Below are 16,364 nucleotides of genomic sequence, written 5' to 3' on the forward strand. Positions count from 1 at the left end.
AATACACAGTTGAAATGAGGTCCCTGCCCCAAAAAGCTTTCAATTTATTTAGAAGAGGAGACAAACAGAAACTAAATGGTGAGGGCAACAAGTGCATATGTCAAGAGGTTTTTTTGTTGCTTTCTATAGAAAGTGATTCTTAAAGCAGAATAGAGTTGGTGTGGACCCTTACTAATGCAAGATGGAAGGTATTTTAGAGATAGGACGATTCAGGAGAGTGTTTTTTTAGTTGACTCAGGTCTTGTGGTGATGTGGATGGGCAATAGTCAATGCCGTGTATGAGGAGGTTAAAGCAGATATATAGAGAGGAGCAGAGCAATATGGGCAGTTCACTGTAGGACATATTAAGCTTAAGGTGGTAAGTAACCATCTAAGAAGTTATGGCAGTGAGGCATTGAGTGACTTTTGTCTGCGTAGCAGGGTTGAGATCAAAGCAGGAAAGGAAGATCTGTGTGCCATCAGTATGAAGGTGATAAGCCTGCAGATGAGAAGTGGTCACCAAGAGAAAGAATGTAAATAGAGAAACTGTTACACTGATGGTTTTCATTTATTATTATTTGTGTTTTTTTTTAATTATTTCACTTTTTCTTCTGCAGTTTGGGATTTCAGCAGTTATCTGGTGGCTAGGGTTCAAATCACCTTAGCAGCCAGGGAGTGGTTTGACTGAGAGACTGATATGTTTATAGAAGGGGACCTAAACAGAAAGAAAAGTAATCAAAAGAAACGATAACAATGATACTGTAGCCTCACAGATCAATAGTTTTCTTGGCTGCTGAGGTCAATGACCCCCATTTGAAAGTAAGAAATAGTCAGAAGAAAAAGGCACATAATTCAAAAACTATACAAAATAAATAATGTAGACCAATTAAATAGTTGCTTAGAACTGGCCATTCTATAACATAGTAAAAGTTAATTTAAAACCTTTGAAGAGGTGAAGAAGATGTTTGGTGTACAGGAAGCTCTGCAAACCATTAGAGACTTGGAGGGGAAGGGCAGGAGTGAACTTTGCCTGTAGTTACTGAGGGAAGTAGGATCACAGAAAGGTTTCTTAAATGGGACAAGGGTATTGAGGAAGATAAATATAAATATTCCAGTTTAAAGGGATGAGTTGAATATGATATATAATATATGATTTAATAAGTACAGAAACAACAGTACATGAGGATCTTGTGTGATGGGGTCAAGAGAGAAAATGAAAATGAGTGTTTAAAGGAGAAGGAAAGGTAAAAACTAAGTAAGCTTTATCAGAAAGGTCTATGTAAATACAGCCATAAGCACTCACAGAAACGCTGCACTGACTTCTCTGTAAAAAGATTTCTTGTGTCTGTAATTCCTGTGCCACAGACACGCAGCTCTCTGTTCTCAGCTCTCTCTTGCTCCCCCTCCCTAAGAATGCTAAGAACTCACTCCCCCCCCCTTAGGAATGTGGATCTGAGCCAATCAGCAGGAATCTGACTCATAGTCTAACTAACTGAGCATGTTCACTTGGTCTGGGTGTCTGTGCAGGAGCGAGGCATTATGGGAACTTTCTTTACACAGCTCAGCGTTTTTTCTTCCTGTTTGGCTTCTGATCATCTGAACAGGTGAAATATGGGGAGACTTTGGCTGATGCCAGACGTGGCGTTTTTACGCTGCGTATTTTCTCTGCCTAAAAACGCCGCACAAGCCACACAGCACCTGACTATGGCGTTTTTCAGCCTAGTACTGGTGACGTAGCAAATCCCGTTTCCCATGGTGCTAATAGTGCGAAATAGTAAAAACACCGCATATTTCCGCTAGGTCTGGCAGCTGCCTTTGTGTATACATAGGAATAGGTTGCTGTGCAAATAACGGCGTATTTCGGCAAACGCATGAAAAGTCCGTGGTAACACGTTTTCTAGCGTATACACGCATAGGGCCTGATTCACTAAAGTGCGATAAAAATTATCGCATGCTGTTTTGCGTTAAAAAATGCAAAATAATTTGCACGCGATTCACCATAGTATTATCGCGTGCGAAAAATCGCCATTTTCGCATGGGTTATTTCTCGCCTTAGTTTTACCGCATGCGTTAATTTCCGCGCTGAAAAGAATACGATCGCATGATTCACTATAACTTTTGCGCGCTAAATATCGCATTCGGCTATGCGAAAATTAACACCTACTACAGGCAGGCGAAAAATTTTACAAAAGTACAGTAAATGATTTTTTGCAATAAAATATGGACTTACAGTGTTATTTATTCAAGTCTGTGTTTCCCCCAGAGTGACGCAGCCGCCAGTTTGCAGCGAAATGTTCATTTTTAATACAGTAATTTTCCGCAAGTATTGGCGTGTATGGCTAACATGGCGTGCGTTCATTTGCGCGACTATTTATATTTGGCTACAAGTGATGAAATGTTTCGCCAGGCATGGATTTGCAGCGAATTTTTGGACGTGCGTTGAATTTTTTCGCAGCGGATTTTTTCATGCGTTTTGCAAAACAATCCGCCAATGGCAAAACGCATGAAAAAATTCGCCACGCAAAACTTCACCGCACATCCAAAAATTGATACAAGCGTCAAAAAATAAGTCACGGGCAACAATTTTTTTGCCCGCACAACATTTTTGCCGTTTCGTGGATCGTTCGAAAGATTTGCTAATTTTTCACTAAAGATAACCAGAACACATTTGCTCATCACTAGTGGCTACTATTTATAAGCATCTACTATTTATATGATACCATTTATATGCTACCATTTATATGTGGCTAATATTTATATACACCATTCATATGCGGCGATTATTCGCGTCATTTAGCGCATGTACCGGCAAATACCGCATTGAAATAGTCTTTCACAAGTTAAATAACAATTGCAATATCGCACGTAAAAAAGTGCAAGTATGCTTATAGTGAATCGTGCGAAAAATCGGCAAAATTAAGCCGCGTTAAAAATTTTAGCGCACAATAAAAATAGCGCACGTTTTATCGCACTTTAGTGAATCAGGCCCATAGTGTGTTTTCCATCGAGACTGTTTAAGTTATTTCTATGGATGATGATATTGTGCGTTTTTCAGTCGCCGAGAGAATTACAAAATATGCAGCATAAAAATGCCACGTCTGGCATCAGCCTTAAATGTGTGGAAAAGTAAAAAAAATGTTGATGAGCAATATAAAAAAATAGCTAAAAAAAGTGAATGTGGGTGTGATATCTGTGTAATTATGTATTCTTTTACCTACAAATAAACAGAATGGCAGCTGGCAATGGAAGAGTCTTTGCAGCAGGACCATGGCAGCAGTGCTGGTAGTTGCAGGAAGGATCCAAACAGCAGACACGTGGTTGTCACGTGTCTGCTGTCTGAGAATGATCTTGTTATGATTGGATTATACAATTCCCTAAACTTATTCCTTAGGGGCTTTAAAGAAACAGCTAGATGGCCAGAGTGAACTGCCAGACAACATAACACAACATAACAATTTGTGACTTTACCTGCCAGGACATGTGCAATATGCTTGGCAGCTGCTGAATTAACAGATCTGTGAGCAACTTCATTTTTTGCATTTAGTGCTGAATCAGTGAATGATGGTAGCTTGTAGACCACCAGGAGATTAGATAAAGGAATTAATCACAGTTGTGTTAATTGCTTCCTTCATGTTATATTATTGAACAGGGATTGGAGCCATTTACTATCAATCTGCAGCTTTTTATAGCTGATACTTTAATTTTTTTAATTAGTCTTCAAAAGTGAAGTCATTCCTTTTTTTGTTTTTTTTCTTGTTGCTGTTTGCGTTCGTGGTTGCTGCTTTACTTACCCTTTGTGAGTCACTGTATGCAATCAATGTATAAAATTGTGTAATGTATAAAAATGCAGTCAAGTCAGTGCACACTTTGTTCCTCTCTAATGCTGCTGAGCTTTCATAACTACTACCTTCTGCTGGTGAGATACTATGATCTTATGTTTAATATTATGTAACTGTGTACAGACACTGTCTCATTACTACAAATAGACATGAGTCACTATGGTTTCTGTATCTAGTCCAAAATCAAACACTGCACCTGGGGGTGGGTCACCAGAAAGCACTGTATTTATTGTTTGAATTATTGTGGCATAAGAGTTTATTTACAGTCGGATGACTGTGCGGTGATTTTATCTTGTGACCTTCTGTACAATGACATTATGCTCATTTATGAAATGGCCTCATTCAATATGTGATCCTATGCATGTGTGTATGTGTGTGTATATATAGCTATATATCCAAAGAGATAAAGCCAGCAAGCACAAGATTTGAAAGTAATAATAAATACATTTTTATTGCATGATCAGTAAAAGTGAAAATTTTCATAAAGTACCCTAAGGCTAATAAAGAGTTAATCTCAAGCTGCAGGCATACCTTCAGTTCTCTCAATAGTGCCCTTAAGTCTCCCCATATTTCTCCCGTTGATGATGATCAGAAGCCTCATAGGAAAAAAAACACTGAGCTCTGTAAAGAAAGTTCCCATAATGCCTCGCTCCTGCACAAAGACTGGTGTACAGTTTGTAAGACTATGAGGAAGCTTCCTGCTGATTGGCTCAGATCCACATTCCTAAGGGGGGGAGTGAGTTCTTAGCATTCTTGAGGGAGGGGGGAGCAGGAGAGGGGAGAGAGCAGAGAGCTGCGTGTCTCTGGCACAGAAAAAACAAACAGACAAGAAATCCTGTTTCTTTTGACAGAGGACTCAGTGCAGCAATCCTGTGAGTGCTTATGGCTGTATTTACATAGACCTTTCTGATAAAGCTTACTTAGTTTTTATCTTTCCTTCTCCTTTAAAGGGAAAACTTTAGCACCACTCTTTATCCTTAGGGCAAGGAGAGGTTTCATATGATAATCACCTTCTCCTTCTCTGTACTGCCTAATAAATAATAATATAAAGGCATTTGTTACATGAATGCGGGACTTTTACTAGTATGAGTTCATGTTGCTTTTGCATTGTGAAAAAAGTAAAACGAAAACCGGGCTGTCCGGGTCAAAACCCTAGATAGAGAAGTCATTACCACTGTGACTGGGAAACTTTTAATATCCAGCATTTATTGTGTTAATAAACTGTGTGCCATTTCTTGAGTTTTCTGTAAGGGAACAGATTACGAGGCAGATTTATCAAAATGTGAGTTTAGAGCTTAAAGGAGAAGGAAAGGCTAAGTCACTTGGGGGTGCCAAAATGTTAGGCACCCCCAAGTGACTTAGATCGCTCACCTCATACCCCAGGCTGGTGCCCCTGTACGGAGAGAACAGCACCAGCCCAGGGTAGCTGCAGCGCTTCCTCCTTCCTGGAGCGCCGCGCTCGCATGCGCAGTAGAGTGAAAAGCCAAACTTAAAAAACAAAGACGGCTTTTTACTCTACTGCGCATGCGCCGGCCGACGGATTCGCCCGGAGAAGAGAGAGGAAGGAGGAAGCGCTCGCTACAGGTACCCCGGGCTGGTGCTGTTTTCTCCTAACAGGGGCACCAGCCCGGGGTACAAGGTAAGTGATCTAAGTCACTTGGGGGTGCTTAACATTTTGGCACCCCCAAGTGACTTAGCCTTTCCTTCTCCTTTAATACATAAAAACACAACCATATTCAATTCATTATTCGTTGATAAATATGCTTCTTAATATCCCATAGGAATGAATAGAATGCGGGTGAGTTTTTATGTATTAAGCTCTAAACTCACATTTTGATAAATCTGCCCCTTAATCTGTTCCCTTACAGAAACTCTGTAAACTGCACATTTTGATAAATGAGTTTAGTTTAGTCCATGTTCTACCCTCAGAGCAGAAAAAGGGGGCACTAGTGTTACCAATATGATCACAAAGGTCTAGCACCCACGCCTTCTGAATTTGCCCGACTGCTGCACACTAGACATTTTCCAAAGCAGACAGGTTTATCATATACATCTATGATAATGATAAGTGAATTATATTAGCATTGAAACTAAGCAGGTCCTATTACAGGAAAACTATACACTATTTAAAGTTTACACTTACTTTTATATTATATGAATGCTTGGTAAACATATGGGGGTCATTTTAGTGACTTATTTATCAGCATATTTATGTTTATTCATATGATAAGCTTCCTGAGCAGGACTAGGTGAATAAACTATATGCTTTGAATGCAGGCATTTTATATACATGAGGATTATTCACTGACAGGATACCCTGACCACTTTCCTAATGATTGAATCCCCTATAACCAACATCTGTTTAGGCCTAGCTCTGGTCTCCTCCCCACCACTACTAGAGAACTGGTCTCCCGGCTGTTAGAGAGATCAGCCTCATCTAGAACCGCCAGTCCAGAGTTCATGCTCCCATCTTCTTCACACAATCTGGCAAATCTGTTGGGATGCGCAAACCCTGGCGCAGCCTCCCTCTTCCTTTTCCCCACACTAGATTATCTAACTGTCATCCAGCTTACTGCCTTATCATCCTTTTTCTGCTCCCCTCCCCCCAAACTATCTGACCCCGCTAGCTCTTGGTCAGTGAGTAAGAGACTCCTCTCAAGATTGTCAATCGAACGCAGCGTTCCAACTTGTTCCTCTAGGGCTCTAACGCAAGCCTATAAAGTGGCAATTCGCTCACATCTACAGTACAACAGAGGTATGCACTATGAAACTTTTTTTCCACCACCGCATACATGTGGCAGGCTGTGCACTGTGTCAGACCTTCAATGTTGCTGCCACTCATTCTCCCAGTTACAGAAACAGTTAAACAAAACTCGGGGAAAAAATACTTGGAATAAATACAAACTTTGTACCCTGTATGTATTTTGCATAAATTCAATGGACTATACATTTTGGCTGTGCCTTCTTTTGTATAAAATACAATACGAATACAATGTTCTGGGACGAGGTCGGTCTAGAACTCTAGTTTTACTCGTTACTAGTTTTAAGGTGGCCATACACTGCCGATTTCAGCTGCCAATATCAGTCCTTTAGACTGATTTGGCAGCTTGTCTGCCCATGTATGGGCCTGAAATTGGGCAGATCTCGGTTTGATTTTCCATCGGATCGGGGACCGTATCAGCTAATTGATGCGGTCCCCGAACCGATGGCACATATTCCTGCCCTAAGGCCAAAAGATCGAATTAGCCCGATACGGCTCAGGTGGACATATCGAGAGAAGATGTGCTTGCTTGGTGACCTTGTATGTGTATGGCCACCTTTACTCAGCAAAAAACTAGATTTTATTATTTCATGCCCTAAAGCTCTAATCTCTACTATTTCTATATCATCCATCTCACCAAACTCACATACACTGGGACATATGTTTTAAGGCAACATGGACTCTAAAGCCAAAGGCACATAGTGAAGGAGCAGACGGATCTTATTGGCAGTATATATATATACAGTTATGGGACATGTTATCCAGAATGCTCGGGACCTGGGGTTTTCCGGATAAGGGATCTTTTCCGTAATTTGGATCTTCATAAATTAAGTCTGCTAAAAATAAGTTAAATATTGAATAAACCCAATAGGCTTGTTTTGCCTTCATTAAGGATGAATTATATCTTAGCTGGGATCAAGTACAAGGTACTGTTTATTATTACAGAGAAAAAGGAAATTATTTTAAAAATTGGAATTAGTCTATGGAAGATGGGCTTTCCGTAATTCTGAACTTTCTGGATAATGGGTTTCTGGATAAGGGATCCCATACCTGTATATATATATATATATATATATATACAAGGATATAGGACACCACACAGGAGTTTGGTGAAAACACAAGACTGCAGGCTAAGTGAGTACAACTTCAAGTTGACTTCCTAAATCCTTCCTAAAATGTAACATTTAAAACTAGAATTCCCACCTTGTGGGCTTTTTCTGTGGGCTTTTTCTTCTTTCCTTTCTTCCTTAAATTAAGTTTTGTATATACTCACAAGGCTCTGGTCCACAAGTACCCTTTATACTACCTTTATATGAACCTTTAACTGAATATGCAGGAGGCTTCTCCAACAGTCTGAATACCCATTGCTCTGTCACTCAGCACTTTGAAACTATACTGACAGCCAGTGGAAAGGAACTACTTTCAGCCAGCAAAACTACTATCTAACACTCTGATCTGGACCCCAATGGGGTCGTAGAGGGAAAAAGCTGTTCTCAGGGTGATTTTAATACATGGGCAAGAGGGGTTTTGTCCAGGGACCACCAAAACAGAGGGGCCTACTATTTGACAGTGACAAACCCCTCATTTTAATCAAATAGAAAAGGCATTTCCCTTTCATTTCTTTTTTTTCTTTAACTTTCTTTTGGAAAAATTTTTGGGATGTTGGGCATGGCAGTGCACCTAGAACTCATGACTAATTTGGCAAGCACAGACCATTGCCTGCTGCCTGAGGAAGTGCTATCACAAATTTCTTTGGGGTGTATGTGGGAACACAGCAGACATGCATCGGTATTTCTTTTTATTTTGATCTGGAAGATAATACAGCAATACTAGCCTATAGACAGGCCCTGTGAGGTCCTGACATGGTATTTTAAAACAACTTTTTCCAGTGTACCTATCAGTCTGTCATTATTTTACATGATTTAATGCTAATGTATATGTACAGTGACGTATGTCACAAAAAGGGCGAGTACAGCCAGGTACAAAGGAGTGAATTGTGTTATCTGGGCTCCTTGCTGTTGCTGTGCTACTAATCCCAATCTTTGGTTGTCAAGGGAAGCTGGGAGCTAAAATTTTACCTGTTACACCTAGAGAAGCAGTAGTTCAGAATCCAATGGGTTAAAACATCTCTGATTATACACTATTTTATCTTTATTCAATTATCATTAACATTTGATGATTTTCACTGTTGAGAATATTCTCTCTTTTGTTGAAAAATTGTATATATATATACAGTATATATATTTTAACTGTAACATTAAATACTAGTTTAATGAAAGTACATTTTTAGGGGAAATGTGGAATTTGCCATAACTGTTCTTTTGGATATCTGTTTATTAATTTGTGTAGGCTTTGGTCTAAAGAATTAAAAGTAAACAGACTGTATCTATTGTTAGAGGAAAAGGAAAAGGCTAGACAGCACCAATACTGAAATTGTTCAGCCCAAAAACACAAGTGATCTTAACTGACCTGTTCATAATCCAAATAAGCACCTATAGGAAGAACTGGAACACTGACTGATCCCCAGCATCAGTACTATAACCTCACCAATACTCTTATTGCTGAAAAGAAGCAAATGCCAGCATCAGTGTTCCAACATCTAATGGAAAGCCTTCCCAAAAGAGTAAAGGTTGAATCTGGTCCTACATTTACTGCTATAACAATAGCAACAAAGGGGGGACAACCTTTATATTAATACCTTTGATTTGGCAGATGATTGACAATCCATTTCGGCATAGTAACTTTGTCCAATTGTGCTCATCTGCTCACAATGTTAATCTGAATATTGACTGAGGGTGCTGAAAGTTGTAGATCACCAACAGGTAGAGATTAACAGGTTGGATATTTTAATTCCAAATTAAACAAACGGACCTTTCTATAAGATACACAGTACATTGTATAGCGCACACTGTATGTACCTGTCCTGCTTTTTGATGATTGTATTTCATAAATTACCAGTGTATAATTGCATTCTGTATTCTATTTGCCACTATTGGGGGCAGGAGGTATAATTATTCATGGACAGGCTCACATTTCACACAACAGATCTCCAGGTAGAGTGTAGTTTCCAGTGGTACATTTACTCCAGGGGCACCTCTGAACAAGGGAGAAGGCTCCTAATGAGCTGTTCAGATTAGTAAAATCCCTGTTTCCTGTACTTGTGGTCACTTGGGGGAAAGCACAAATGACAGAAACTGTAAATTATGTTCAGCATCTAAACACTGATATTACAGTTTTATTATACACTTAGGGGCTGATTTACTAAGACACGATTTCGAATCCGAATTGGAAAAATTCCGATTGGAAACGAACATTTTGCGACTTTTTCGGTAATTATGCGATTTTTTCGTATTGTTTGCGATTTGTTCGGCGTCTTTACGATTTTTGCGTAAAAACGCGAGTTTTTCGTAGCCATTACAAAAGTTGCGCAAAGTCGCGATTTTTTCGTAGCGTTAACACTTGCGCGCAAAGTCGCGCCTTTTTTCGTAGCGTTAAAACTTAAAAGGCGCGACGTTTCGCGCAAGTTTTAACGCTACGAAAAAATCGCGACTTTGCGCAACTTTCGTAATGGCTACGAAAAACTCGCGTTTTTACGCAAAAATTGTAAAGACGCCGAAAAAATTGCAAAAGATACAAAAAAAAAAATCGCAAAATTACCGATCATTACGAAAAAAACGCAATCGGACGCATTCGGCCCGTTCGTGGGTTAGTAAATGTGCCCCATAGTTTTAGTGGTTTTAATCAGTAGTATTTCATTTAATAAGTTCACCATAAAATTGTTGGCTGCACACCTACAGCAAATAAATCTGTTTGAGCACAGATTTTCTGTCACCCAGTCTAAACAGGGTGGCTCACTTTATTGCTCATTATTGTTTCAAAGAAATACATTAAATTGTTGATCCTGAGGAGAAAAAACATAAAAGGAAAAAAAAGATACACAATAAATAAATAAATAAATAAAAAAAGAGTGGCATATATAATGGACAATTATATAGAAATGTTACATGGCAAGCTTTCTGGACTCTGAGGTCCCTTCTATCATGGCATTAATCACCTACAAGTCCTGCTCTTACAATTTACTTAGAGAGGACCATTTAGACTATTCTTATAGGAATGAGGCGTTTAAAATGGGATGCAAATAAAAGCATTAGCTCATTGGGAGAACTGCACAAGAAATGCATTTAATAGAACATTTAGGTGCAATAACATTTGGACTAAGGCTTAAAATCTATTTATTTAAATGCTGGATTTTTAGCCACTATGATTTTCTAGCATATAGCTAAAGATATTGTATTCAAAATAATAATTTTACTTTTTTTGTCTTCAGGAATTGTACTTAGAGTGAATAAAAGTGGCTCCAGGGAACTTGAAGATAAGGGAGGTAGCGGCTCATTTACCCCACCTCTCCACGCCATATGCTGCAGGTGTTGATATACACTGGGCACATTCCAGTTCCACTGCTCCTGAATACAGCCTGCCCAGCTCTCTCCTGTTCTCATCGCACCACTGAGCTGTATCCCCATCTCTGAAGAACAAGTCAGCATTACAGGTATGACGTGCATTGCACAAACCAACTAACTATTCGTTTCAGATTTATTCAGAATCTAACAGATGTAGAGACAGTCAGTTCTCTATATGAATGTATGAAAGGTGTGTGCTGAAGGTGAATGTTTAATTGATTACTGTTTCCCAGTACCCCTTTACCTGTTTCTCCTCAGAAAGCTTTACTCTTACAGCAGCATGCCTGGTTACCACTGGACTCCAGTCCCCCTATATTGCAATATTTTTCTTTACAAATGTCCTTTTTGGTAGATGATTTTATATGAAAATCACAGCAATGTCATATATATCTTGCATTTGAACTTTTGGTACAGCAAAGGGTTAAATGGTCCACTATGCAACTTCTACATGTATTTTAAAGGTAATCACTCCAGCTGTGAATGGAAGACTTTGATAGTAGAAAAGAAGCAAATGGTGCTTGTTCTCCATTATTATATACAGGTATGGGATCAGTTATCCAGACACCTGTTATCCAGAAAGTTCTGAATTATGGGAAGGCCATCTCCCATAGACTCTATTCTGATAAAATAATTAGAATTTTTGAAAATGATTTCCTTTTCTCTCTGTAATAATAACAGCGAATAGAGTAATAACAGTATCTTGTACTTGATCCCAAATAAGATATAATGAATCCTTATTGGGGGCAAAACAATCCTATTGGACTTAATGAACGTTTATATGAATTTTTAGTACACTTAAGGTACAGAGATCCAAATAACGGAAAGACCCCTTATTCAGAAAAGCTCAAGCCTCAAGCATTCTGGATAACAGGTCCCGTACATGTACATTGTAACATTTCTTCTAAATATTTCTTCTAAATTTACATACAAAATTATGTAGTGGAGAATGCCATTATGAGCAGTAATCAGCATGGCTTTATGAAGGACGGGTCATGTCAGACCAATTTAATTGCTTTTTATGATGAGGTAAGTAAGAAGCTGGACAGTGGGGATGCAGTAGATATAATCTATTTGGATTTTGCCAAAGCATTTGATACCGATCCCCACAAACGACTGCTTTCTAAACTAAGGTCTATTGGTCTTAGTGAAGTCGTTTGCACATGGATAGAAAACTGGCTACAGGATCGGGTACAGAGGGTGGTTGTTAATGGCACATTCTCTACTTGGAATAAGGTGTCCTCAGTGGGGTCCCTCAGGGTTCTGTACTGGGTCCACTTTTGTTCAACTTGTTCATAAATGACTTAGGGGAGGGTATTATAAGAAATGTATCAGTGTTTCCAGATGACACAAAACTCTGCAGACCAGTCAATTCTATCCAGGATGTGACATCCCTGCAGCAGGATCTTGACCAACTGGCAATCTGGGCAGCTAAGTGGCAGATGAGATTTAATGTGGATAATGGAACCTGGGATGTAAAAATACACAAGCCCCGTATACCCTTAATGGGATTGCACTAGGCAAATCCATAATGGAGAAGGACCTTGGAGTCCTTGTAGATAATAAACTTGGCTGTAGCAAGCAATGCCAGGCAGCAGCTGCAAGGGAGGTTCCGTTTAAATATTTGGAAAGGATTTTTTACTGTGAGAGCTGTGACGTTGTGGAATTCCCTCCCTGAATCAGTTGTGCTGGCTGATACATTATATAGCTTTAAGAAGGGGTTGGATGGCTTTTTAGCAAGTGAGGGAATACAGGGTTATGGGAGATAGCTCTCAGTACAAGTGAGGGAATACAGGGTTATGGGAGATAGCTCTTAGTACAAGTGAGGGAATACAGGGGTATGGGAGATAGCTCTTAGTACAAGTGAGGGATTACAGGGTTATGAGAGATAGCTCTCAGTACAAGTGAGGGAATACAGGGGTATGGGAGATAGCTCTCAGTACAAGTGAGGGAATACAGGGGTAGGGGAGATAGCTCTCAGTACAAGTGAGGGAATACAGGGTTATGGGAGATAGCTCTTAGTACAAGTGAGGGATTACAGGGTTATGAGAGATAGCTCTCAGTACAAGTGAGGGAATACAGGGGTATGGGAGATAGCTCTCAGTACAAGTGAGGGAATACAGGGTTATGAGAGATAGCTCTCAGTACAAGTGAGGGAATACAGGGGTAGGGGAGATAGCTCTCAGTACAAGTGAGGGAATACAGGGTTATGTGAGATAGCTCTTAGTACAAGTGAGGGAATACAGGGTTATGAGAGATAGCTCTCAGTACAAGTGAGGGAATACAGGGTTATGGGAGATAGCTCTCAGTACAAGTGAGGGAATACAGGGGTAGGGGAGATAGCTCTCAGTACAAGTGAGGGAATACAGGGTTATGGGAGATAGCTCTTAGTACAAGTGAGGGAATACAGGGTTATGGGAGATAGCTCTCAGTACAAGTGAGGGAATACAGGGTTATGGGAGATAGCTCTCAGTACAAGTGAGGGAATACAGGGGTAGGGGAGATAGCTCTCAGTACAAGTGAGGGAATACAGGGTTATGGGAGATAGCTCTTAGTACAAGTGAGGGATTACAGGGTTATGAGAGATAGCTCTCAGTACAAGTGAGGGAATACAGGGGTATGGGAGATAGCTCTCAGTACAAGTGAGGGAATACAGGGTTATGAGAGATAGCTCTCAGTACAAGTGAGGGAATACAGGGGTAGGGGAGATAGCTCTCAGTACAAGTGAGGGAATACAGGGTTATGGGAGATAGCTCTTAGTACAAGTGAGGGAATACAGGGTTATGAGAGATAGCTCTCAGTACAAGTGAGGGAATACAGGGTTATGGGAGATAGCTCTCAGTACAAGTGAGGGAATACAGGGTTATGGGAGATAGCTCTCAGTACAAGTGAGGGAATACAGGGGTAGGGGAGATAGCTCTCAGTACAAGTGAGGGAATACAGGGTTATGGGAGATAGCTCTCAGTACAAGTGAGGGAATACCGGGGTATGGGAGATAGCTCTCAGTACAAGTGAGGGAATACAGGGTTATGGGAGATAGCTCTTAGTACTAGTTGATCCAGGGACTGGTCCGATTGCCATCTTGGAGTCAGGAAGGATTTTTTTTCCCTCTGTGGCAAATTAGAGAGGCTTCAGATGGGGTTTTTTGCCTTCCTCTGGATCAACTAGCAGTTAGACAGGTTAAATAGGCATTATGGTTGAACGTGATGGACGTACGTCTTTTTTCAACCTAACTTACTATGTTACTATATAATAAATATACCCCTGGCTGCATGAGGCTTTCTGCAGAGCCAGTCACAAGTGTAATACATAATGATCACAGCAAATGAAATAACTATAAACACAAAACTCACTAGTAAGTCAAATCAATAACTTAATATTCTTTTTGTGGTGTCAATGGACATTTCATTAAATTGTATGTTATCTCCAAAGGATGACCAGCAACTGTGTAATGAATGAAAAGAGAAACACTGAATTGAATTAGAGTTACATATTAAACAGGACTGTGTTTGTTTTGTAATTTGCTCTGTTAGCAGTATGTACTAATGCGTCAAATGGTAAAAAAAAGTAGATTTCACTATTTTGTTTGCCCTCCTGTCTTCCCTATTAAACACACTGCTTTTCATAAAAATCCAATGTATAATACTAGCTACCTACACAGTATCACTTTTTGGTAACAGAGCTCTTCACATTGCCTGCTATATAGAGCCACTTTGTTCATAACATACAATATAAAAATTAAAACAAATTCACATTATTTCTTTCTAGGGGGCATGTTCCGCGTATGGTACTGATCTAAAAAAAGTATCTTTTATGCCCTCTTCAAATTAGTGTCAGAAGGTTTGGAAGTATTTGGATGCCTATATCAACGCTCACATTTCTGGCCAAGAAACATATTTAAATTGTTGCTGGTTTTTATTGAGTCTCAGCTTTATAGGACATTTTTTCCAGATAGAATATTGAACTTTGAAAAAAAGTGACAAAACTTGTGCAATGTTTTTTTCTGGAATGCCAGCTTATTTAAGAAAACCAGCATGCTGGCGAGAATCACATTAGTCCATTCATTTTCAATGAGACTTAAAAAACTCAAATAGTTTAATGAAATGGGAAAACAAATACAGTTATTAGAGACAATTCCCATTGACTTCTATTGAACTTTGCCAGCTTTTACTTGCTGAGTTTTTTTTTCGGGGTTTTTTTTGCGTTTTTCTCAAATTGTAAGAAAAAGCAAACTCAAATTTTAATAAATAGACTCTATGGCTGTTGTGGGTCAGTCATACATTAAAGGGACACTGTCTTGATTTTTATGGTATACTTTTTATTTCTAAATTACACTGTTTACATAGCAAATAATTCACTCTACCATTTAATATTTTATTCTTGAACCAACAAATGTATTTTTTTTTAGCTGTAATATTGGTGTGTAGGCGCCATCTCAGTGCATTGTGCCTGAGTCTGAGCTTTCAAAAGGAGCCAGCGCTACACATTAGAACTGCTTTCAGGTAACCTATTTTTTCTCCTACTCCCATGTAACCCGATGTGTCCAAAGTCGGACTTGGATTTCTAACTATTGAGTGCTATTCTGATATCTAAAAAACATAGATAGAAGAGATATTGGCCAATCATAGTCATACTTTGTGTCTAGGATTCCCCGTGCATTTGTATTAATGTCAGCACAGAGTCAAGCTGGAAGAGAAACCTCATTTAGTTGAAGTTGCCATTTCTTGGGATGAGCAGAATGGCACTTTCATTTCAACTAAATGCCATTTGTCCATATTGCCATCTACCTGTGCCATCTGAAGGTTCTTGCCATGTACTTTGATAATAAGATCTATGGGGCAAGGACTTCATTCCTACTGTGTCTCTTACCACATAGCATTTAATATCTGTATATTTATACTAATTTATATATTTATTATAAAGTCTGTCCTTCCTGCGTGTACTTTTCTATGTTATAAAATTGTACTACGCTGCATGTAGAACAAATAAAGTTATACATAACACATGGGTATGGCTATCACAGTTATGACTGGCTAGGTTGTTGCCTTTGCTACATATATATTAATCCATTATTTAAAGTTATTTCTAGATATATTTGTTCCAGCATGTAAAATATACTGATTTTTTGTAAGTTTCTAATATATGGCTATCAGTCTGCAGGACAGAAATGAGTTTAAAATTTTTGTTGACATTAATAAAATAATCGTTCCAAAGTTTGGGTCAACAGGTACTTGCCAGTTATTTGAAAGAAAATATCTGATTGGTTGTTATGGGTCACAAGACTTACTTAAAAATTCCCCTCTGTGTTTACTCCTCCTGTGGCATTTC

The 16,364-nt window shown here is 39.2% G+C and overlaps 1 protein-coding gene across 1 annotated transcript in view; it reads left to right on the top strand.

Moving 5' to 3' along the window:
* Positions 1-11,011: 11,011 nt before the first annotated feature.
* Positions 11,012-16,364, top strand: part of LOC116410437 (putative ferric-chelate reductase 1) — a 32,578-nt gene continuing 27,225 nt past the window's right edge. The window contains exon 1 of the mRNA XM_031901018.1: positions 11,012-11,128. The gene's annotated coding sequence lies outside the window, so the exon portion shown is untranslated. The remainder of the gene's footprint in view (positions 11,129-16,364) is intronic.

The sequence above is a fragment of the Xenopus tropicalis genome, chromosome 4, assembly GCF_000004195.4.
Source record: "Xenopus tropicalis strain Nigerian chromosome 4, UCB_Xtro_10.0, whole genome shotgun sequence".
Taxonomy (NCBI): domain Eukaryota; kingdom Metazoa; phylum Chordata; class Amphibia; order Anura; family Pipidae; genus Xenopus; species Xenopus tropicalis.